Below are 23,630 nucleotides of genomic sequence, written 5' to 3' on the forward strand. Positions count from 1 at the left end.
GGGTAGCTGGCTAAATTTTTCGGCGAAAAAAAAATTTTTAAATTGTTCTGGAAAAATTATTTTCAGTTGCAGGGGTCAATTACAATCATTTTTGGTGAATAGAACTACCCCCAAAATCCTACGCATTTTTGAGAAAAAAATTCGAGTAGGTGGACAAATTTTTCGGCGAAATTGAAAACTTTCAATTCGATCTAAAAAAATTATTTTCTATCGTAGGGGTCAATTACAATCATTTTTGGTGAATAGACATACCCCCGAAATCCGACTCACTTTCGAGAAAAAAATTCATTACTGAAAATATAATGTCTGACCATAATTGTTTGTAACCCTGAAATATCATGCGTATGTTTAAAAAATCATAACTCCTGAACGGATTGGAGGATTTCAATGTTTCAAAATGGGGCTCTAGAGTCCCAGAAAAATTTATCGTTCAACTTCGTATACACTGTCTTCTTCCTCGCCCTTCCTCTTGCGGTCTCACGCGTCTACATCCCTTTCGTTGAATGTTTCGCTTTCACTTTACGAACCATAATACATCACTGGCCGATACCGTGCTTTCTACCCTTTCTTCCCGGTTAATAAATAATCCGTGTCCGTGGTCGCGTCCGGTTCACGTTTGCGATGGGCGAATCCCGAAAGCACGGCGGCGAGAGAACGAACTTGTCGCGGTAAGTTCAAGGACAGGGCGATCCGCGAAAAAGTCCTCGACAGTGTGAGCAGCTCGCAAGGGGGCAGAGCTGACTGACGAGGACTTCGCCATTGGCGTCCGCGGGGATCGTCGTCGACGACGGACCCGAGCGAAGCTTTCGAGGGAAGAACGGAATCAGCGCGACAGAGAGACAGAGACGGAGTACGAGCGGGGCGGAAGCTCGGGCAGAGAATCAAGAAAAGACGAAGTAGGAGGCAGTGAGCGACGAAGTAGCTGGCCAGAAATAACTAATAAGACATTCACTCTGAGACGGGCGGCCAGCCGGCCCGGACGAACGCGGTGCGTCTCGTAACCTCGTAATCGGCATCTCGTCACACACCTTCGTTACGATCGTACCGCATAAACGCCACGGTGACGGTGAAATCGCTAAAAACCACACGTACATAAAAGCGTAACAGTGCCGCGAAGAAACCGATACCGTTCGCTCGTCGTGTCGACCAATGCTCCGGGTGTCCTAGTTCCCGCAAAGTGTCCGCTTCCGTTACTCTCTTCGGATTCGCTCGATTAACAAAGTCACCCTTAAACGATAGAAAAAGATACGAAGGAAGAGGGAAAGAGTATACGTATATGTAATGACGTGATCTATCAGTGCAAAGTGATCCATCGTTCGTGAGCATCGCGACCACGTTTCTGCTATTCCCGGGAACCTCTGTGCGTCGAGTAGCGAGGGAGAGAGAGAGAGAGAAAGACAACGAATCGACGAGAGGACGAGAGGCTCGGACGCGCGAGAGTGGATCTCTTTCGCCGTCGCCATCGCCCGTCTAATTTTAAGTGTTAGATAATGCACACCGGTGCGCACTGGTGCGCTCGGTTACTAAAACGGTAGCGGCACCGGCGATGCGCACACACGCTCGGCCAGCTCTCGCGCATGTCCGTTCGTCGCCATTAGCGTGAAAGCTGCCCACGGGAGAAACGTCGGTGCGCCGTCGTCGTCGATGCTCCTAGTGCGCGTCTCGCGACCGATTTTGTTCACGAAATCCCGCTGGAAAGCCCCTCAGATCCCCAGGAGATTTCCTCGAAGCCGTCTTCGAGATCTCTTCGCGACTCCATGGGTTCTCGAAGTCCGCGAACTCCCGACGATTTGAAGCGTGTTATCGTAACCCTCGGTGACGTTTTTATTTTACTCCGTCTTTCCATGCACGCCGTATCTTCGTTAGAAGCAGAAAAGTTTGAGGTTAGACGCCCTCGGGCGGCGCTTACGAGTCGCCGGGGATGAATCGTCCGCGAGACGTTTCACCGCGAATTTCAAACACTCGGTCGACGGTTTCGGAAGATCGGGGTTCGCTTCTCTCTGGTTCCGCTTCCACCCTAAAGCTCCTCCCATTCTTCGTCTCTCGGCGCACCGGTGAGCCCTCGCTCGAGACGAAGCTTATTTTCGGCGGATCGACAGCTTCTCTTTATACGTTTTGTTCGCGACGCCCCCGCGTCTGTTAACCCATCGGCTCAACGATAATCCGACCCTAAACGCGCGCACGATTATCTGATTTTACGACGATGCGTTGTGTTTGTACATTTTCTTCTTTTTTTTTTTGTTATTTTTCATGTTGACGACGGGTAAATTGGCTCGCTGGATCCCAGTTTATTTGCGATAATGGGAGTAAAAAAACAATATAAGCCTCGATTACACATACCAGGAATAAAAATTTTCTCGTGCACTATCGTCGCGTAATTAGAAATCGCTTAACCAGGACCGAATTATTTTTCCCGAAATAAAAATGAAAGCAAACGGTACGAGTCTCGATAATTCGTTTGAATCGCGTTAAACATACGAAGCATAAAAGGATCGGATAAAACAATATTGACTCATTTAATTATTTTTCAAGCTTCTCGCTTTTAATCCCATTTATCATTCCCTTTGGCACTCGAGCGGCTAAGGTAACAAAGCCACGGATAATCGAATCGAAAAAATGCGGTTCTACTTGTACGTAACAACAAGCAACTACACAGTGCGCTCTTTGCCAGCAAAGTAAGGCCAATGGGTTAACGAACGTTCGCGATTCGACTCGATTTTCGCCGTTTTAATTGCGATTCCGGGGCGCACAATTGATCGTTCTTTTTCTTCTTATTTTTCTTCTCTCTTCCCTCGTCCCGCGAGCTAGCCACCCGCAGCTTCTTCTTCATCGTTTCTTCCCTCCCCCCCTTGGATAGCAGGCCTTTCTTCGTTTCCGCTTCTGTGTCCCATCGCCTCCCACTCCCGATCGCTCCCTCTCTCACCTCTCTCTGTCTTTCTCTTTCTCCGTCTCCCATTTCCCATCTATTTCTCTCTTCTTCCACTCCTTCTCCGGCGTTTCACGCGCCCGCTGTCTCCGTCTGTCTCTCCGTGCTCTAATATGGCCAGCCGGTGTCCAATTACTCGCTTCGTTCACGCGACAGTTTTTCCACGCTCTTCGCGGCCACCGGCGTCGTCGGCGACCGAGAAAAGATCCTCATCAACCGTCGCGACACCCAGCTAACCATTTTCTGCTTTTTTCCGCCGCGACGATCTATTCAACCCCCGACGTCCGCCATACTGTGCCGTCCCCCCCATCCGCCGTCACACCCATTCGTTCGACATTTGTACCGGTGCCTTTTTCTCGAACGTCCGCGAAGATCGCCGCGAGACGGAATCGATACGGCGTCGTCGCGATTTAAATTGGGAAACCGTGACGATACACGGGCCAGCGCCTCGAACCGCGAAACGGTGGGGAAAAGAACGATTAAAAATACTGTGGGGTGGAAAAAGTATTCGTACAACCGACCGCCACGAAACGAAAGTTTACATAATCGTTTGGAGGACTAGTCGATGCGGGAATGCCTCCGTTTTCTAGCGACGGAAAATTTATTTACCACTGCGACCAATAAGGATAGAGAATCTGGTTGGCGTCAACTTCGATCGAGTTTATATCCATCACCGTTTCTCTACTTTTACCCGAGTTACGAAGTTTTCGACCTTACGATTTAGATGTGTGGTAAATATCGATGATACCTACCAAATGATATTACGAATTATTAGAATTATATTAATGGGGGAGATTGCACGTACAAAACACGAGGAAGACGTTTAGACAGTCTTACGTATACAGCACTTCAGAGTAAATAGTAATTTTCATAAGCTACTATAACGATAGCAACGAATCCTTCAAGGGCGCTTGTTAAGGCCACGTTGCATACTAGAGAAAAATATTTGACAGGTATTATTGATATTCAAAAAGGAATTATTGTGTCTTCGATTATTTCTTGTTTTTTTTATGACAAAAAATAAGCTGTTTATACGTTCTGATGTACGAAGAGATTAAATTATCTAAAATTTCGATACTTGACCGAGTTCCCTTTCGACTTTAAGATTACCTCAAGCCCTCCAGGCATCGAATACGCTAAATTTGATGTTACACTTGGCGGAATTTTATTCTATTCTCCCAGCAAAGCAATTTTCAGAGGTTCTTTCGAAGATACGCGATGACTACGAATGTTTCGTTCAAGATGGTCCTATAAATGCTCTATGGCAGTGGTGCACAACCCTCCTCGCCAGTGGGTCGAATATAAAATGAAATAACGAATTTTCTACCAGCCAACTTTCGGATAAATAGGGGAATAAAAGAATATATTTTAATTTGAGTTAGTGCACAATTTATTCAAAATAATCTACATGTATATTCAATAGTTTATCGAGACTCATCGTCTTCTGTTGGTGGTTCGTGATTGAAAAAAAAAAAATACGCTAAGGCTGAATTTGTATTTAAAACACAAGTTGCGTAACAATATTTAGATTTTCGTCCTGTTTTCAAACTGTATTTTTATTCATATTTACAATTGAAATACCTTGTCCGTCAATGCAAATTCTGTCGAATATATTCATAAAGAAAAATGCATTGTTCGAAATAGTTGGTTTACATATTCACGTTCCACATATTTTTGTAAAATATTGCAACGTTTGGTTTAAAATTGCAAACGAAGCACATTTTGTTTTTTATTTATATAAGTTATTTTTGCAAAGACAACGAGTATCTTCGTTTCATTTATATAATATCCATTCTAACGGTGTCTAGAAATACGTATCTGCAAACTGTTCGTTTCGTTAACATTTACGAATAAACGGAATCATGTAAATTTCCATTTCAAGTTTTACGAATTCTTTTTACGATGACAGTATCGATGAAGATGGAAAGGGTGATCGTCGGGGTTGGGTTTAGCAGCGATTAAAGAGCGACTGGGAGACCCGGAGGACAGAAATTTCCCCCCACGCGGCGATCGTTCTTCCCGCTCTTTCGCGGAGGAAATTGATGATTCGAGGATTACCGGTAATCCACTGGCAAAGTGATTCTTGCGGCACCAGGGGGGAAACTTTCGACCCGCGGAAATCAGTGATAGTTTTTTTTCCTTGCGACAGGGGTGTCTTGAATTAATTTTCGCGAGCGTATTTTCCCTCGATCGTGCAGATAATTGAACCGACAATTTCGAAGCCATTGCATGTGACCTAGGTCGTATCGACGGTGAGAGTAATTCGTATATACGGTCGAATTCACTTTCGACGAACGCGAAAAGATCGATAAAACCATTACACGCGATATCAGTGATAAGTTAACGGTGTTCATTTTTCCTTCCTTTTCAATAACTGGATAAAAACATAAATTTAAACGTTTTAGATTTTTGGAGTACAAGAAATCAATTAAAGGAAAAATAGTTGCTATTATTATCAAGAATTTTTCTCCTAATCAACTTTCCGTATTTCAGAATGTATAATTTTTGTATATTTTTACAAGATTTAAAATATCGAATGGTCAACAATTTTTAAGATTATCACATATATTTAATCCATGTACGTCGACTGAGTTTAGAGAATTTCATTTCGTAGATTCTGTGGACGTCCGACCAATTGTAGGACTACTCTACTTAAATTCACCGTTCGGTCCGACCAAGCATTGATTCGTGCCACTTATAGACTTCCACAATTAAAGGTTTAGTTTTCTCGAGATGGAGATCCGATGATCGATAAAAATTCTACCGAAATCCGTCAATTTCGATACTATTTAAATTTTCTTACACTTTTCTATCGCGTGCAAACAGGTCTCTGAATAAACGTAGCGGAGGTGAACGTACTCCCGGTCGTGACGCGTCGCGAAATCAAGAAAGTGAATTTCCGTCGATGGAAATACGCACAATGGTCGACGGTTTCCCAATTTCCTCGCGCGCCGTCGCCGCGGTTACGCGATCGACGTCGTTCCACGTACACGCGCACGGTCGTTTAACGGTGGTGATTTGATTTCTAGCTGTCACAGCGCCGGATATTGGTGAACGAAAAGTGGTATCACTTGGGGCCCCATAGAGAGGGCCCCGCACCGGAAGAGGCCGCCGCAAGGCGGTCAAACACTCAGGTAAGATTATTTCTATTCTCACCTTTCGATATACGCCGGGCTCTTTTAGCGCGGTAAATTTGTCCGAACAATGGCGAATTTAATTTTCCGTGATAGAAGGATTTCCCCGTGGAAAAACATTTGCCTAGCTATAATGGAATTTTAACGAACCTCTATTAGATTGCAACCGATGAATATCAGTGTCGCGGTATCGACACGAGCATCCTTACGAAACGCTGATCCTCGTGTGATTCTCGTCGACTGTTGAACTTTAATCGTATCATTTATTTATTCGACTGAAACAATCGTGTACACGCTATAGCGAATATTGAAATTGAATTTTTGAGAAATTGCACAAAGACGAAAAGAGAATACATTGAGGGAAGGAGGGGAAACATTTCTCATAAATTAGAAAATAACGAATCAATTTACGTTCGTGGATCGAAGCACCGTTCAAAGCAAAACTGTTACACGGTAAACATTTCTTTGGTCAGAAAAATACAGGTTGAAGATAAAATTATTGGGAAATTCAAGACGGTGCCCTGTTCTGCACGGTACTCACGTCCACGGAGTCGGCCCTGATCAAAGAATCTTGAACAGTTCTGACCCATTCAAGGTATTCGAGTCATTCAAGCCGTTTCGAGTCTAGCGAATCGAACTAGTTCGAAAGCCAGCTTGAGCTGGTTCAAGCTTTCAGCGACTTGACGCGTTTGAAAGATTGCAAGCAAGACTCGAATGCCATCTCTGATCGTAACTTGAAATATCTGCTCGGAGTTCAAACGGATCGCTTGTACGGGCCGTTCGGTTTTTATGCCGAGCACTCGACGAACGCCGCTTTATCAATCAACACGGTTATCACTTCGTTCCTGCAGTTTGGAAAATCCTTGTTCAGGGACCAGTGACTGACGTATCGATTGGCATTTCGCTCGAAACGAGTCGCTTGTTTTTTCGTCACTTTATTTGGAGTGTCGATGGAACGCGGCAAACGAAACAGCCACTTGACGTTTCACCGCCTCTAGAGTTTCAACGAGTTATTTCCCCTTCGTTTTCTTCGTTTTTTCCCCGACGGAAAAAAGGCGTATGATTTATCCTCAAAACAGAGCCCGTTCCATTTTCTTATTTACCGCGGGACGCCACGGTCGAAACGAACAGCTAATTAATTTTCTTTCGCGCCTTAAGAACCTTCTTTCCCGTCCGACTCGCTGAAACGAAATAACTCTAATTGCTTCTTTTCAACGGCAGAGCATTCAAATCTCGCCGCGTGAAGTCGTAATTCCCGGCGAATCGTCGGCAGTTCTTGCAGAAAGTTTGCCAAAGCGGACGCCGAAAAACGTTTCAACGGGGCCGCGCGATCACAGCTGATCGGCAAATCGCGGTTTCGAGAGAACAGCGACGGACTCGAGCGTATCGCGAGCATAGAATTTTATCAGAGATTCGAACCATAACACACTCGATATCGTAGAATACGATAAGGACGATATTTAATTTGAGATAAGTTTCATGCATTGTACTATTTTTAAATTCGTTGAAAAATACTAATCGCTTTTATTTCAATAACAAACTGACTCGAATCAAATTTACAAAACGATTCTATTGTATTGGCTACAAAGTAGAAAATGGTGTAAAAACGTCGAGGATGCAGAGTGTGGGGAGGAAACGCCGTGTTACCAGAGAGCGTCTAATTTTTAAAGTGGTCATTAACGAGCAGCTTGACCATGGCACGTGTAAAATTTCGTGCTTCGAAGCGAGCCATCCGCAAATTAGCGCAGTTAGACCGACATATTTCATTTCCCTAATTAATGTTCGTTCTCACCGACGCGTTTCGTTCCCGTGGTCGCGACTCTGAGCGGAAATTCGAAGTTACAGCCGACTCGCGTCCTCGCAGTTTTATTCTCTGTCTTTTTCGTTTGTTTTCATTCTTTTTTTTTTTTTCTTTTTTCTAACCAACTCCGCGAAAAAGATAACTGTCACCGTTCCTCGTCGTTTGTTTCATTGGGTTTTATACCGGCGGCTAATGCGTCCGACGCTAGAAACAGTGCCAGATAACGCAGTCGCGTGATATAAATTCACGGCCGGTCAAAGACAAACGTCATTCGCCCCGACGCGAATCTACAATTCGAATTTAAACAATGACGCGCCATTCGTTATCCGCAACGGGTCGGAAACAGTTTATATCGGAGCCATTCGTTCACCGATAAGAATAAATTCTGATCCGACAATCGGGCCCGATGCGTTAGACGCGCACGCATTATCTGCCCGTCCGTCCCTCGAGGGAAATAAATTTCTAATGCGTTTCAATTGTCCCACGGATTAGACGTCACAACGCCGTAACACCATTCTTTCGACAGTTGTTCGCAAGTGTGCTCGAACGCTTGCAAGTCTACGTCGTTAATAAATAAAAAGGCACTCTTTGAATTTACATTTTCGAAGTAAGATTTCAACCCCTCAAGCATCGCGGTTCATCGTCGAGAGTGTACTCCGCAGTGGCATGAATTTTCTACTGCGAGCGTGTATACGAGGAATATCCGAAAAACGAGTGTGAAGATATTTTTAAAAATTGTAAATGAAATAACAAAAATTTGTAAAAATTCTTACGTACAGCTTGATGCATTTTGGACTCTGATACTGCACTCAATTTTTTATTTCTTTCAGTACATACCGTACAGTAGATTTACTTTCACTTGATAGCTTTTTTAATATACCATTTTAATATTATTTACGTTCACTTTTGTTGGGCTTCGACTTTTTCGTGTTTATGATTGAAATAACCTTGTACGATTACGCTCTATGAAATCTCTTAAATTTGATATTTACATTTAGTTCGGTGGTAATACTTTTTACGTCAACACGTTATGAACGCGCAATATTTTCCGAAACACCAAAATATTTATGACCAATTCGAGATTCATTGAGACATACGATTATCGTTTCGATATACATTATTTGCACTGAACATGTTGCTTGTTTCGTTACGATTCGTCATAATTTATAACGATAGTAATCATAATAAACGGTTTTATTGCACTCTAAAGGTACAGAACACATAACATAAATACCTGCACGTCTCCTACACGTCACACAATTATGATACATTTGTGTACGTATCAGAAAAGTACTTTTATCATTTTCGATAATTAAATTAGTATCAGACATTAAATTAATTAATATAATTTATTCAGAATTATTTAAAAAAAAAATGCTTTTGAAACATACGAACAAAGATAATAATTTTATTCTATTCTAGAATTTCGTTCCAGGTTTCCTTTATTAAAAAACAGAATTCAACTGTCCTTCATTATTCGTATCGTTCTCGGTTTTGTTCTTCGCACTTTTGTTACGGCAACACATTTGTCACGATCTTCGGTTTTCTTCGTGCATTTCGACCCTTTTTCGCAGTCTTCGCCGTGGAATTGCAAAGGCGTCTCCTTTCTGGTTTCGGCGTACAACCGCTCACTCTCTTTCTCGAGTAATTTTTGTCAGTTCTGCAAACCACAATCTGGATGGAACGTAGCGAGCCGCTACGTGCTAAACGAGATATGCTTAGCGAAATAACGGCGCCCTCGAGAGATGCGACAGCAGCCTCTCGTCGAGACGTACAATATTCGAAACGTGCAGACTCAGGAAACACCTGACCGTGATCTCGCCAGGGATTAATGAATCGTACAATTAAATCTTGAGACACGTTAACGCCAACAGGACAATTCACAGGACAGTTATCATTAGAACTAACAGTCGTTAAATATAGAACCTCTCAAAAATCACTTTTAACGAAACAGAATAAATTGTAAGGACGTCTCGGAATATTATCACCCCCTTTTCTTTTCAATTAATTTTATGTACCTCGTATATAATTGGTGATTTTTGTTATATGCCAAATTTTTTTATACGAAATGACAGAGTCTGACTCGACGCAAGTAGAAACAGCCTAGTATAGTCAGACGTGGCACATATCCGACAAATATTTTAATTCAATTCTCTCGAAAACCATGCATTACACAACAATATTTTATTCCTTTCTGTTTCTCCCAGACAACTTATAAAGTACCCATTTATCCATTTTTTTTAATTTCATCTATAGCACGTAGGTACCGTACTATTATAATACGATCAACTTTTGATCCGTAAATTCTCTGGAGATTTTACGTAGATCTTCTTCTGATCTATGGAAATACGCAAAAATGTGACGTTTCGTGCGCTTCAACCTAATATCGTCGACGAAAATATTGTTTGCCGGCGATTTAGAGCCAACTCGTTTCAATTACAGAATAATTTGAACGTACCCATCCGTAAAGGAAAGATATATTCGTTGCTCGGTATATGAGCCTTTTACTGCTATTGCTGTTCGAAGCTTAATGTAGCGTATCATTCTAAACTCGTTAAATGCAAGCGCACAATTGTCCGAGTCAGGTGGAACGAATAACGGAGGATGACCATAAAAATTTATTTCCGAGGGGTGAAACGAACACGCGACGACATCGATCAAGCTGCAACAACGTTTCTTCCAATTCCTCCGAATTTTTATTCCGCGAACGGGGAAAAGAACGAATCACGCTCTTGATCAAGGGAAATTAGATTGATCTGCGAGACGGCAGGACCAAAGTCGCTAAAAAAAGAAGAAATAGATCTCTGGTTCGCGGTAGACACGCGACACACTCGTGTTGCAAATTGGAGATGCATTTCTCGTCCTTTCGACGACTTACTCGAAGATTTTAATTTCCATTGAAACATTCGTTGACTTTTAATCTCCACGCTTCTCAAAGAAACGCCCGACTTCCTCGAACAACGTTGCTTTAACGAACCTGGCGACTACTTAAAAATAATCACTCTCTAGTGAGCTTACGTTTAGCAACGGCGTGTTTTCGGAGACCGAGCCCTCTCACGTCGAATAAACGAGCGCCTAGCGAAATTATTCCGAGCACCATTTTCGACTTTCGTTTACGAACACAACACGAATTTATAATCAAGTGCAAAATGATACAGGGAAAAATTGAAATGTATTCGTGAAATAAGTTTTTGAAATCAGTCTTTTCGATACATTTTGTCGATAGCAATACTATTGATGATTGGTTTGTGTAATACAAAGTGTTCCATCAAATAGGGAAATAATCGTTTCCAGCAAATCTGATCGATGAATCCCAATCAGGTGCATTCTCTCCAGTTCACCAGTATAGGTATTACGTATCATTATCGATAAACCTAACATTCCATTGTAATATGCATATTCATATAATCCAGAGGCTTCTTTTGCTACCAAATTGTATTATTCGTGAAAAATGAATTTTAATAAAAAGATTTCACGTCAGATCGTCAAGTTTTCTCTGAAAGATGTTTCAGTAGAATCGATAGAATTTAAGACGCTCAAATGGATTTGAACGAAAGCAACAGAAAGAAGGAAAGAATTAGATCAGGACAAAAGTAATAAATTGTTGTTCTCGGTGACACGTAAAATATGTTACCCTGTTTAAAAAAAATATCGATGACCTAAAAGTCTCATGAAATATGGAAAAAAGTGTTTGCACGCCGGAACTCTCTTCGATCTTTAAATAGACGAATTTACAGATGCTCGTGTCGAACGAAATATGTATATATAGTAAAGAAATACACGTTGTTACGGTCCGTTGAAGTTGTTAATGATTGTTAATATCCGCGCAGTCGCGACCGAAAAAATGTTACCCTCTTGATCACTGTCCTGTCACGCGTCGACGATATCCCCAACAGAAAAATCTGTTCGTGTTTCGGCTTGGTTTTTATGAAGACACAGTTGTTCTTTCGGGTAGTTCGAGCCATCGATCTCTTCCAACCCCTTTGGCAATTTGCGAGGTTTCAGTCGATCGAGAGGTCCGACGCGGAGAATGGAAAAAACTGACGGCAGAAAAAAAGTACGCTGTCGTCGTAGTAAATCTCCACGGAATCGAATCGTGGATGTGCCGATCAAAAGTTCCACGCGAGTCGAGGGTTGCTCGACTGCCCGGGCGTTGATGACTTTCAAATTTCTTCGCTTTCTGTCCTTTCGCTGGTAGAAAATAAAAGTAACGAAATATTTGTTGCTTTAACACTTTCGTTTAGAATATGTTTATTGAAAAATCGTTTCTGTTATGGCTCGAGTGGACAGAAAGAATCGTGCAAGTGAAAAATTGACGGAGATTCGAAGATCGTAACTTCGTTCGACGTTGAATCGCAAACACGACGACGACCGAAACGTGGACTGTAATTTATGTGACTTCTGTGATTTTATTCCTGTTTACCGTCGCGGCGGTCAAATAATCTGGTGTGAACGTGGGAAACACTCGACGACCACGATTGAACCATATTCCACTCCGAACAGAAGTAAAACAGTCGTGAAGATGGAAATGCTTCTTCGGGAAATAAAGCTGTTCGGTTTTGTTATCTTATAAAACGGCCAAGTTTATAGGATAAAATACACGGAAGGAAGGGCGAACCGCGGGAAGGAAAACAAACTCAAAGGACAGCCATAAATATCTCGATAACGTAAAAAGGACGGGAAATGCGTTTTTTTGGATCGTTATTCTGACATATTTTCCGGACCGACGGTTCGCTAGATCTCGCCATTAAACACGTCTTTCACGGTTTTTGTTGGCGAAACTGCGATCGTTACCAGTCGTTTGTAGTGTTTAATTTAACTTCGCGACGCCTTGCGTCAACTTCCATCGTTCGCGCGCTTGTTTCCCCGCTTTATCGCTAAATTAATGAGAGGTGAACGTTAACAGAAGTATTTAATTTGTATCGCCGTTTCCATGGAATTTCAATTGAAAAACTTTCAATTTAGCAGCCAGCTTTGTTCGTTTTCCCGTTTCGTCACCATGTTTCCACTTACATAGTCTTTTATCGCGTTGACGAAACGATCACAGAAATTTCCTTGTTTTTTTCAGCCGTTATCGAGATTTTCAGCCCTCGGCGTACCGTTATTCATTTTTATTTTTGCTCGTTTCAATACAGAAAGACGTATTTCTTTGTTGCTAGCTTTCCGTTAAAACGTCAAACTATTTCAATAACCGATAACAGACGTTCTAACATCTGATTATCGACGCGTTCATTGACTGGAAACATATATGGGCGACAGAGTTCACCGCTATGGGTGTAGAAAAATGAATTCTCAAGATTATTAAAGTCTAAAATAAAAATGACAGCGAACGCGTTAAAAATAATGGGAAGCAAGGCAACTAAAATTGCGTAATATTTTTTGAACGCCCGAAGAGAATTACAATGGGTCGTACTATACGGGGAAGTAAACAAGGGTGCAAATACACCGAGTAAATTTCCGTTTATCCGAGGTTCCCGTAGCGTCCCCGGAGACGCGTGTTGAAAGTTACTCTTCCTCCTTGCCAGACATTTATTACATTCGTAGCTGCACTTTGTACCTCGTTAGTCTACGATGCACCCTTTCAGCGGTGCAAAAGCGTTATTCCTAGTGCTTTCGCGCATTGAACGTCGCCAGGAAGCGTAGGAAAAAATGAAGACGAGGAACACGCAGGCCTGGTAAAACAGTCAAAGAACACTAAAACCCTAAACGCTCTCGAAGCTTCTCCATTTGTCGGTGGACTGGTCCAATTTTTGCAAGACTGACCGTTTTAAGCCGATCCCTGCAACTTCGCACGAGGATTTAACTTTAAGGGTGGCGATTGGCTCTGTTTACACTGGACGAGGACTCGCCTCTGTGTTTCCAGCCGACAGGTTTTCTTATCTGGAATTTGAATCGCGACGAAATTGGAATTTCGAGATTTCCTCGTGGTAAAAAGTAATATTCCGACCAAAGTATCGATTTTACAATGAGAGACAGAAGGACAAATAATTATATTAAGTTTCAAAAATCTGATAATAATTCTATCGATTGTAATAGGGGAAACTCTTAATCTCTTTAGAAAAAAAGAAGTATAAATAACATTTTTAAACTTCAATGGAGTACTGAACTTAATTTATAAATCAAGTAAAAAGAATGTTTCCACGATTTATTTCTCGTACTGTCGCGATAGATTTTCGGTTGCAGTTTTGCTCATTACACGCGGTGTATCGTACTGAAAAGAACGCTGTTAGGTCGCGAAAAAAAGTCAGCCCTCCATCGATGACCGTGTTCCGCTAACGATGGCGTAGCTATCATTGGTTGTATCGCGTTGTACGCGAACTTAGCCCGCGGCAGTTCGTTATAGACGCGCCATGTCGCTTGTCCGCGATCGAATACCCAGAACGGTCGAATTGTAATAGCGGATAATCGTTGAATTTACGAACGCCACGGCCATTTGCATTCTGCCGTCCCGCTAATGGGATTTACGGGAATGGTTTTGTATATTTTGCTAGCACGATTGCTACCTATAGCTCACCCCCATACAACAAAAGAATGTACTCGTAACGGTTTGTGTCGGAAAATTCGCTCGAAAAATTGATAAAGCTCTGGTAGTAATTTTGTTACAGTCGCTAGCGATTCGTTGAAAAGCATCCGTGTATCCGTGAAGCGTGAGAATGTCAAATTTTTCTGTCTCTGAATTTCCAGAATTATAAATTTCAACGGCTCTCATAACGTGATTACGTTGATCTGTACGTATGCATTAAATAGGTATTATTATCAAATACCGCGCCATTGTGCACGGATGAGAAAATATATATTTCATAACGTAGATATTTGGACGATTCAAACGACAAATCCAAACGATTTTTATGTTTTGTGTAGGATGAAAAATTAATAGATAGAATCGACAAATTCTCTTGAGATATTAAATAGACAAAAGATGTTATAATTTAAAAGATTAGATTAAATCTACGAAAAAATTAATGGCGTCGTTGTATTAAATTATTTCCAACCGCGAAAATTTATCATTTATGTTTCACCTTGATTTGAGAGACGATTTTCACTATAAATACAAACAGAACGATCGCAATAATTCAGTAACCTTTCGCTGGATGTAATACGCATTATTTTTAAATCACCGGATATTTCATTGAACAGATAACCAGCTAATTGTGCGACTGGTCGTGAAAGCCGTGTAAGTCCATTTATCTTTGTTGCGAGATATAAAAGGTTTTGCAATTCAATCGAATGAAAAATATTGATGAGCCGTTAATTGGCTCGTTGCATTCGTTCGCCGATCGTCGATAAGTAAATTTATCAAGTTTGTAACGAAAGTACAGAAATTAACTGATCACAAATATTTTTGGTGGCCGTATATTGACTTGCGTCGCATTTAGAACGAACGTTCCAATTCGAACGGAACCCAAGGATCTTTTACTTTTTACTCTTTCGTGTGCAAATCGGATAACAATACCATTTTCTCGTCACGGTTTCCCATTTCGTAAAATTCATCTAAATAATAAATTCCATCGTTCGAGGGGGAACAGGAAATTGGAGTCGGTAAAGCTGACAACCAGAAATTTCGTTCTTCGGCCGCGTCCGAGGTGATTTAAACGGGTGAGCGAAAGGACAATTAAACGCGAATTAGAGAAACTCGAACGGGATGAAAGTTCATCGAGATTCATCGCGCGATCGGTTGTTTCTGCGCCTCCTTTCGGGATATGTTTCGTCGCGCAGAATATTCAGGAAGCGAATCCTGTTCCGCCGCGACGCGTTTCATTCGTCCCATTATATCCGTGAAACAGCGGCACTCTTCCAATTAGCATGAAGGACGACTGGTCAATCGGGACAATGGATCAACTGATTAATAGCGTTGCGCGTGATTCGGAACATATCCGATTGCTACGAGCCACGACTTTCGTCGGAAGACGCAGCTCGCTGGGCATCGAAATTTCTATCCATCATTTCGAACCGTACCGCGACTAATTGTTCGCGTAACAATCGGAGCACAATGGATCCTGCATTATACGAATCATTCCTATTCGAATGTTCAACCATCCGACGTATCGTTCGAACGTTTTATTATCCGTACATATTACAGGTTTATAGAGTGAGACTTTATTTCGTGAAACGTTCCCCCATAATCGTAAAAATTAATTATTGCAAGAATTTAGTACGAACAATCTCAAAATTGTATGAATAGAATTGTACAAATATAATTGAGCAATCCTTAAGAGGCTTAATGCTTCCATGAACAATAATATTTCCTATTGTATAATTTTTATTTTGTTTTCCCTTACATATTGCTTCCTTCTCTACTAAAGGATCTTTCCTGTGAATAAACGGATGATAATAATAATAAAGTCCTCGAGGAAATAAAATCTAATAAATGAAAAATATAACGACAAATATTGCGTCAAAAAATAAGTCAGGAATATCAGGAAAGTTCTTGGGAATTAGAAACGTCATTGTTAAGAATATCCTAAGCATTCATAAATACGATGTGTCTTTCGCATAGTTTGATAAATTAATCCATAATACTTCTTTATGGGAAACAAAGCTGGAAAACACTTTTCGTCGAGCGTGCAGCCGTGAATTCCTACCGTCTTTCACTATGTAAGAAAGTCTGAAAATTTCGAAGGAAACCCAGCACCGTCGGCCACGTTATTCAGCGTTCTGAATTTTAGAACGTTAACAATCGGAGCGATCCGCGATAGCGAGAGAAGGACGAAATTCCCCGTTTCGGGGAAGTTACGTTAATGCAAGAAGTTAAGTTCAACGTTAGTCTTTGAAATTCTGAACCGGAATACATCATTGAAACTTCAGAGGAAGTTCTGAACAATAACGTTCGAATAGTTTCCGCCCGCCGGATCTGCTAGTTTTTATCAGCCCGGAATAACGGAACTAACGGACCGCGAGGGACGCGAAAATCGTAAAGGAAGTGACCCGCAGATGTACGTTGGACCATCAATTATTACCGTTTTGAAGGGAATACGACACTCCGACTCTATCCTCCTCTACTTCTGGTCTGGAAGTCCGATTATCGATAAGTTATCGACATCTCATCGATGTATTGATATTTATCGATAGTCACACCATCACTCTGGACAAGTTTCTGAATGTCACACAGCTGAATCGTTAAGTCCTACTTAGATGTTACAAGTTTCTTTTAAGTATCGCGATAAATTTAACAGAGTTTGCTGCGTGACAGTCCCACAAACTTCGCCTTTTATCTCAGCAATAATAATGATAATCGAAAGGGTACAATTCACATATAATGCAAACATATCTCTCGTTACACGATACATTCGTGGAGCCCAGTCTATCGCGTAAATCGAGTTCCAGTGCTTTGAATTTCATGAGTAAAGTTAAACGTCTTCGACGTTCGATCGAAGGGAGCGACACTTGCCAGCTAGAAACGTTCTCGACGCGGCCATCGGCTGGAAATTTCAACCACGTTCCTGATGGACTGAAATTGTAAATTGATATTCCTTCGGCGTGCTAAGATGCGAAAAAATAACGCCGTTAAACGTGACGCGGCGTATGAAACCGTGACGCAAAATGGGGGTATAATCATCCTGTCAAGGCAACGCTGTCCCAGCGACGTCTATCTGTTCTCACGTGAACTGGTTACAAGAGAATTTGTTCCGCCAACCGTCTCTTATTTTCCACTAGCATGATAAAGGGAGTATTCACGCTAGACGAAGGCCAAACCCCATCCACCCCCCACCGTACAGCGCCGTGCAGCCTGCTTTATTCATCCCATTATTCTTTGAAACTCGCGCCACATCCGCCGTCGTTGCAACGAGAATTCTCATGAAAATGCTTCGGAATAATAGATACTGTCACCTCGTACAAAGCGCACTCCCGACACTTAGCGCGATTCTTACAGAAATTGGGCTGACTTTTGCGTCCATTCTCGAACTCGTACTTAACGGAGTACCTTGTCCTTCGTACCTAAAATTCGAAGCAGTCGTACATCATCGAGCAGAGATTTATTTATCAACGCCAAAACGAACTAAACTCTGCGTGCGTTAAGTATAACTGACAGTTAACAATGCGTTAAATACCGAGCCTCGAATTTAAAGGTAGATGCAGAGCAAAGTTTTGCCAGTTAGAAGCTAGAGTATATTTGCTGACTCTCTCTAACAATCTAAAATATATATAAATATATGTCGTTTCTTTTTAAACTCTATTTTCATTCGAGTTTATATACGAAATTAAAAACTTGCACGACTTTGAGATTCTCAAACGAACTTCTGTTTGCGTTGATTATATTTCCAACTGCAAAGGGGAACCTCGTGACATAGGAGCGCGCAGCTGGAATACTTAAAAAGCATTTAGCTAATTCTGCTACGGTAGGAAAATCTCGGTTAATTTTCAACATTTAATACGACCATCGCGCTTGATACTTTTTCGACGTAATAGCTGGGTGATTGATACTTTCTACCGAAACCTTGAAATACAAAATTACTTCGATTATCTCGGCCCTAAATTTGATTACCTTATCGACAGTTAGGCGACACGCGAACAATTTGTCATTTTAAAATTTTGATATCAATCTCGATATTGATTTCTCAGCACCGCATGCGTCACTAAGGTTTTCATTTAAACCTGTTTCAAGGTTTTCTGTCCGTTGGGATTATCTTTTGTTTCACTAATCCAGATTACCGCTTACTCCGCATGACCTCTCTTTGCAATTAGTCCAGATTAACGAGCTTTTAATGTACACACAACCGGTAACATAATATCAAAAATATGCATAAAAATAAACACGATTATTTAATATACCGCCGTAGAAATTTATCGATCGATGCCAGGGCGAAGAAGGCGCGAGATTTATTTACCGATCGTAAACTGGAATAATAATACGCGTTTATAAATGTCGGAAACGAACACCATTCTGTTTGAAACGGTCTTTTATTCGACCTTCCGTACCGTCCAACATTTCTAAATTAACGAACGAAACGGCTCGACTTCCATTCAATTTATTTAGTTTTTTACCAAACATCGATTGAATCGGATAAAACTTGTTACCAAAACAATCGCCGGGAACCGTGTATGATAGAAACATGGCACAGCGCGTGCCTTGCGAAGCATCGTTGAAACGTTATGCACAGTATTCGCTGGCAATAAAAGCGACGAGTTTCGAAAGCTTTGAGGCCACGCATTATTACTTCGCGTTAGCAATATCGCTCGACGTGGGTGTGGAAGGAAGTTAACGAAGGCATGCACGGTCCCGCGGTAATGTATTTCGCGGCTACAAATGTATATTAATGCGCCGTGAACGTCTGTATGGAAGAACGACCGAAGAACGTGGTAAATGTAAATTGAAATAAATACTGCGCGGTTGACTTGGTCCAGGGGAGCCGGAGGAATGCAAAAGAGTTCGCAACAAATTTTTCAGCGGGTCGACGGGAACGAAAAGACGATTTTAGACGTCCAAGTCTAGATGCAAAGATTCCTTAATTGGAGCAGCGTAATAAGCGCCGACCAGTGAAACGGGGCTTCCCCTGTTTCGTGCAACGATCGTATAGTACCATCCTCTCGTGCACCTTATGCATTATGCAAATCTGCCTACAATGGCTCGAACGGTGGTCGAGTTTTTGCATTAGCAATAACGAAAGCCAACCCCGGTTATGCAACATTATCGCGGTGATGACGAAGACGAAGGTTTCGACGGAAATCGAAAACGAAGCGTCTTTGATTTTTGCAACCTTTGTGCCCAAACAATACGTAGGATACCAATTTTTGGTGAAAACATATATACTGATTTGAATAAAATGAGACAACGTTACCTTGTAATAATTTATTTTGCGAGTAATTTCTTCCAACCTCGCATCAGGAACAACATTGAGGTGTTTTATGCTACAACCAAGCCAGTGGGCATTCCTAACGAACTATCGGCCCGTAATTTGTATGAAAGATCGTCCCAAGATGGGAAAAAATAAAATGAATCGCAGGAAGCTACGTGCGGAGAACAGTAATCGATGTCCCCCTAATGAAACCCATCCTCGAGGTGGCATTATCGAGAATAGCACTTGCAGTCCGGAATTTATTACACGGACCGTCCCATTAAAAATAGGTCGCCTTAATATCTTTGCTATTTTAAATAACAGGAAAAAATATTAGAAATTAAAATTACGTGGCTTCGAAACCGCGATGGCAGTCTGTCGCAACAAAGTGCAAGCTCAGTGGGGCTCGGAAGCTTTAAATCCAGTTTTCCTGAAACCGCGACTTTCAACCTTGCAAAAATTATATTTAAAACATTGCTATCTTTTACTATCGGTAACCACTGAGAAAATATTATTGTTCTCTTCCTTTAACAATGACGCTAATTAATATAACAATGTTAATTAGCAGTCTTTTGTATCAATATTATGAATGTCTTTTACATGGTTTACATATATTTCTAATTAATTTTCAAATGAAATTCTGGACGGCTCCGTCCTAATTTTAAACGAGAGTACTGTACACGTAATTTTAATCGAGAGCCAAACGAACAATGGGAAAGCGTCCTCGATCAAACGTCCAGATGAACTGTATCGTTAATCGAGAAGTTTATTTGTCTCGAGGCGAAGAAACGCGGACGGTGGAAATAAAGAGGGTCAACGAAGGTGAATGAAAAAAACCGTGGGATCCGGTGGCTTTTCACCGGTTATTGTCCTGCGGTGGAAATAAAGAGATTTCGCTTTATTTAAGATCCGCATCTCGCGAACGGGTCCCTCGTCCAATTAAATTCAATCCTGTCCCGTAGTTTCGTTCGAACAAAACGCGCGGGAACTTCTTACGATATTGTGTCCCTGATCCACGCCGGCGCGTTAATTAAGATTAACAATGCGAAGCACGATGATTATCTTTGTTGACCCGGCATAGTTCTGATTCTGGCAGTCCCAGTATTGTCGAGCACCAGCCTACGACCCACTTCTCTCCTGAATAAAGACCTCCTACATAATACCGTTGAATTAATTGAAAAACTCCCGGGTAATATGGTCCTGAGTCAAATATACATCGAGATTCGCCGCATATCTTGCTCGAAAACTTTCACTGGCGTTCGAAGCTCGCGATAGAATGTACTGTGTGTTCGCGAGAAGTTGGTTAAAGAAAGGAAGGCGACTCTGATTGGTCCCTCGCTCTAGTCACGTATCGTCGCTATTGGCCAAAACGTTGAAACTGGAAGGGGATAGGTGGAACAATGGAAGCGATCCTCTGTCCCCTGTGACGTTCCGCTAGCCAACTTCTCACGGATGAACAGTAGGAACAACGCAAATGAGGAAAAATGACTACTCGATACATCAAACTGCACAGTGGGAGGCCACATTATTAGTTACACATACCAGATTATTAATTTTGCATTCTAGACGTACGATCCGATCGATTCGAAGCTATCTTGTATATTAAAATAGTGAACATATGACTTATTTTATATATTTATTGTTATTATAAAAATTTATTGTTATTACAAAATATGAGTGATCGACAGGAGGATTTTAGAATAGGAATTCATTTATCATAATCGAAGTACATATGACTTAATGCACAATATTTTCAATGTAACATTCAAAGGTATATCACAGTCGTTCACAAACAAAATTTCCATCACTGTTTCAAAATGAAACTATCCACGTAAATTAGCATCTCTGCTCGCAGTACCAGCAAACATACAAGTTTCTCATCATTTAATTCGCTGCATTTTACGGAGCAAACACGGGAAACTTTCTGCGAATAACTTCATCTTGGTTTGCGTAATATTTAGAAAACGAGAAGCAAAACAACGTTTGCAGAGAGATACGGGGGACTTGGAAACATCCCCAGCCCGGTTCTCGTTTTCGAGGATTAATTAAAAATCTTCGACTAATCGTCTACATTCGTGGCCAAGTGTCGCCGTTCGTCCGCGAAATTAATTAACCATCCGTCATATGAACCAATTAAAAAGTCATTTAAAAGTTTCTCAAGGGGGGGGGGGCACAAGATAGTAAGTTTTGAGAAATTTTTAATCGACTCCTAGTGCCCCCCTCCCCCCTACGGGATTAATTAAAAATTCTACGTCTACGGTTTTCCCGCGCACGCGCACGTCCACCGGAAACCACGCTGCGTCGCGAGAATCAATTGACCTTGTTGGAAGTCTCCTTCCTTCAGACGCTGATCCATCGCGGATTGAAACTTAGTTTTATGGAGTTTTATCGCCGTGCTGTTTAACGTCCTCGTGGCTGCGCGCCGGATTCGGTCTTGCTAGGAACATCTCTAAAGCGTCCCTCCCTTATTTCGACGAAACTTTGCCAGTTCGTAGAGCGGCAAATCATCGGGGAACAAGGATCTTTTTTTAACTGTGATAACTCGAGTTTGAAAGGTGAAATTTCCCTGTAAAGTTTCCGTCCTCTGACGCTACCTTCGGAACCATTATACAAAGGAAATCTTTCAAACAAATTCCGCGTGGATTCCAACATGGCAAATAACGAGGACCATATTCTTAAAGTTTTTGAGAATACGAAAATATTTTTATTTTGAATTCTTTACTGGAAGACGTAAATTATAGAATACAGAATATAGAAATCACACGTTACATTATAATTTAGTTTTAAAACTTTTGTTCGGGCAAATGAATCAACAAAAAATTGCAAATATTCCATTTATCCACCTATCTATAAATAAATGTGCTTTCTCGAGGTGCCAGGCTCCGCCATTTCCATTTTGCGAATTAGAAGTAGCCGTGTCAGAACTTCGTCAGCGCGAACGTGTCCACGAATACGTAATCATATATTATTTTTTTGTAGAAGTTTACTGCTGCAAAGTTCTCTGCAAAAGTTCAAGTTGAACGACAGAACTATATAAAATGAAAGTTTTAAAAAATAATTATAAAATAACGGGCGATTTCTAAAAATAATTTATCGTCATTTCGGAAAAAGTTTAAGGATCTAAGCAAAACTTCTCGACTTTATAAAAGTTTCCTCTAACCGATATTATTTTTCATCGAAAACCAGAATGAATTTGTTTTAGAGTCTTCTGTGTACGTCCAGTAGTTTTAAAGATACCACCAGAGAACCGAAACTTTAGAAAGTAATTGTACTCCTTAAACTTAAGTTACCGCTGGTAAAAAAAAAAAATACGCTCCCTCTATTTTTTGGCTGTTCTACGGCCCAGCAAAGTTTCGTCTAAACGAAGAGGCAAGGTACTTCGCAAATGTTTCTTATAAAAGCACAAACGGCAGTTTATGGACGACACGCTAAAGAAGCAGGGAAACGATCTATATAACTGTCGTGGTATATTATCTTTCCATAACATTTGTCCTTCCGCTGCATGAAAATTCCAGTTCGAATGCGGAGGCGCACTTGCACAGGAGTTATACGCGAAAGTTCTAACACCCTTGTCGCGTACGCGTAATATTCGAATTGCAAACTATTGTTACGAAGTTTGTATGCGTACCTCGAACCACCGTCGTGCGAGTTGTTGGAAAATAGAAGAAATAAACGTTCGTTGCATTAAAAGGGATCCTTCGTTTTCAAACGGATGGAATATAGGTAATATTTACGATTCCATTTTCCAGGAAATTAAAAGATATTTCGAAGTAGATTCACCAATTTTTATATAAAGAAACAATATTAAGGAGACACAATGGCTGCTACGGATTCAAAATACTATTTTCTCCATTATCTTGGTTTCCAAATTGAAAAAGAATCCAAACGAAGAACTATATTTTTCACTTTCTTTCGGTTTTTAAAAGACATTTGAAATTACCATTCCAAGCACAAAACGATACTTTAAACAGCGACTCCTAGCAAAAAGCTACTCG

At 41.2% G+C, this 23,630-nt stretch overlaps 1 protein-coding gene across 10 annotated transcripts in view; it reads left to right on the forward strand.

The window, feature by feature from the left end:
• Positions 1-922: 922 nt before the first annotated feature.
• The window catches only part of LOC122404470 (RING finger protein nhl-1), a 79,748-nt gene continuing 57,040 nt past the window's right edge, over positions 923-23,630 (forward strand). For 3 of the 10 annotated variants that reach the window (XM_043408430.1, XM_043408433.1, XM_043408431.1), the window contains exons 1-2: positions 925-988; positions 5,956-6,060. The gene's annotated coding sequence lies outside the window, so the exon portion shown is untranslated. Of the gene's footprint in view, positions 1,089-1,516; positions 1,884-2,684; positions 3,272-5,955; positions 6,061-23,630 lie in introns of those variants that run through there. The other 7 variants (XM_043408423.1, XM_043408432.1, XM_043408434.1 and 4 more) reach the window with 6 other exon arrangements.

The sequence above is a fragment of the Colletes gigas genome, unplaced genomic scaffold, assembly GCF_013123115.1.
Source record: "Colletes gigas isolate AHSC1104 unplaced genomic scaffold, ASM1312311v1 Colletes_gigas_Sc00003, whole genome shotgun sequence".
NCBI classification, from domain to species: Eukaryota; Metazoa; Arthropoda; class Insecta; order Hymenoptera; family Colletidae; genus Colletes; species Colletes gigas.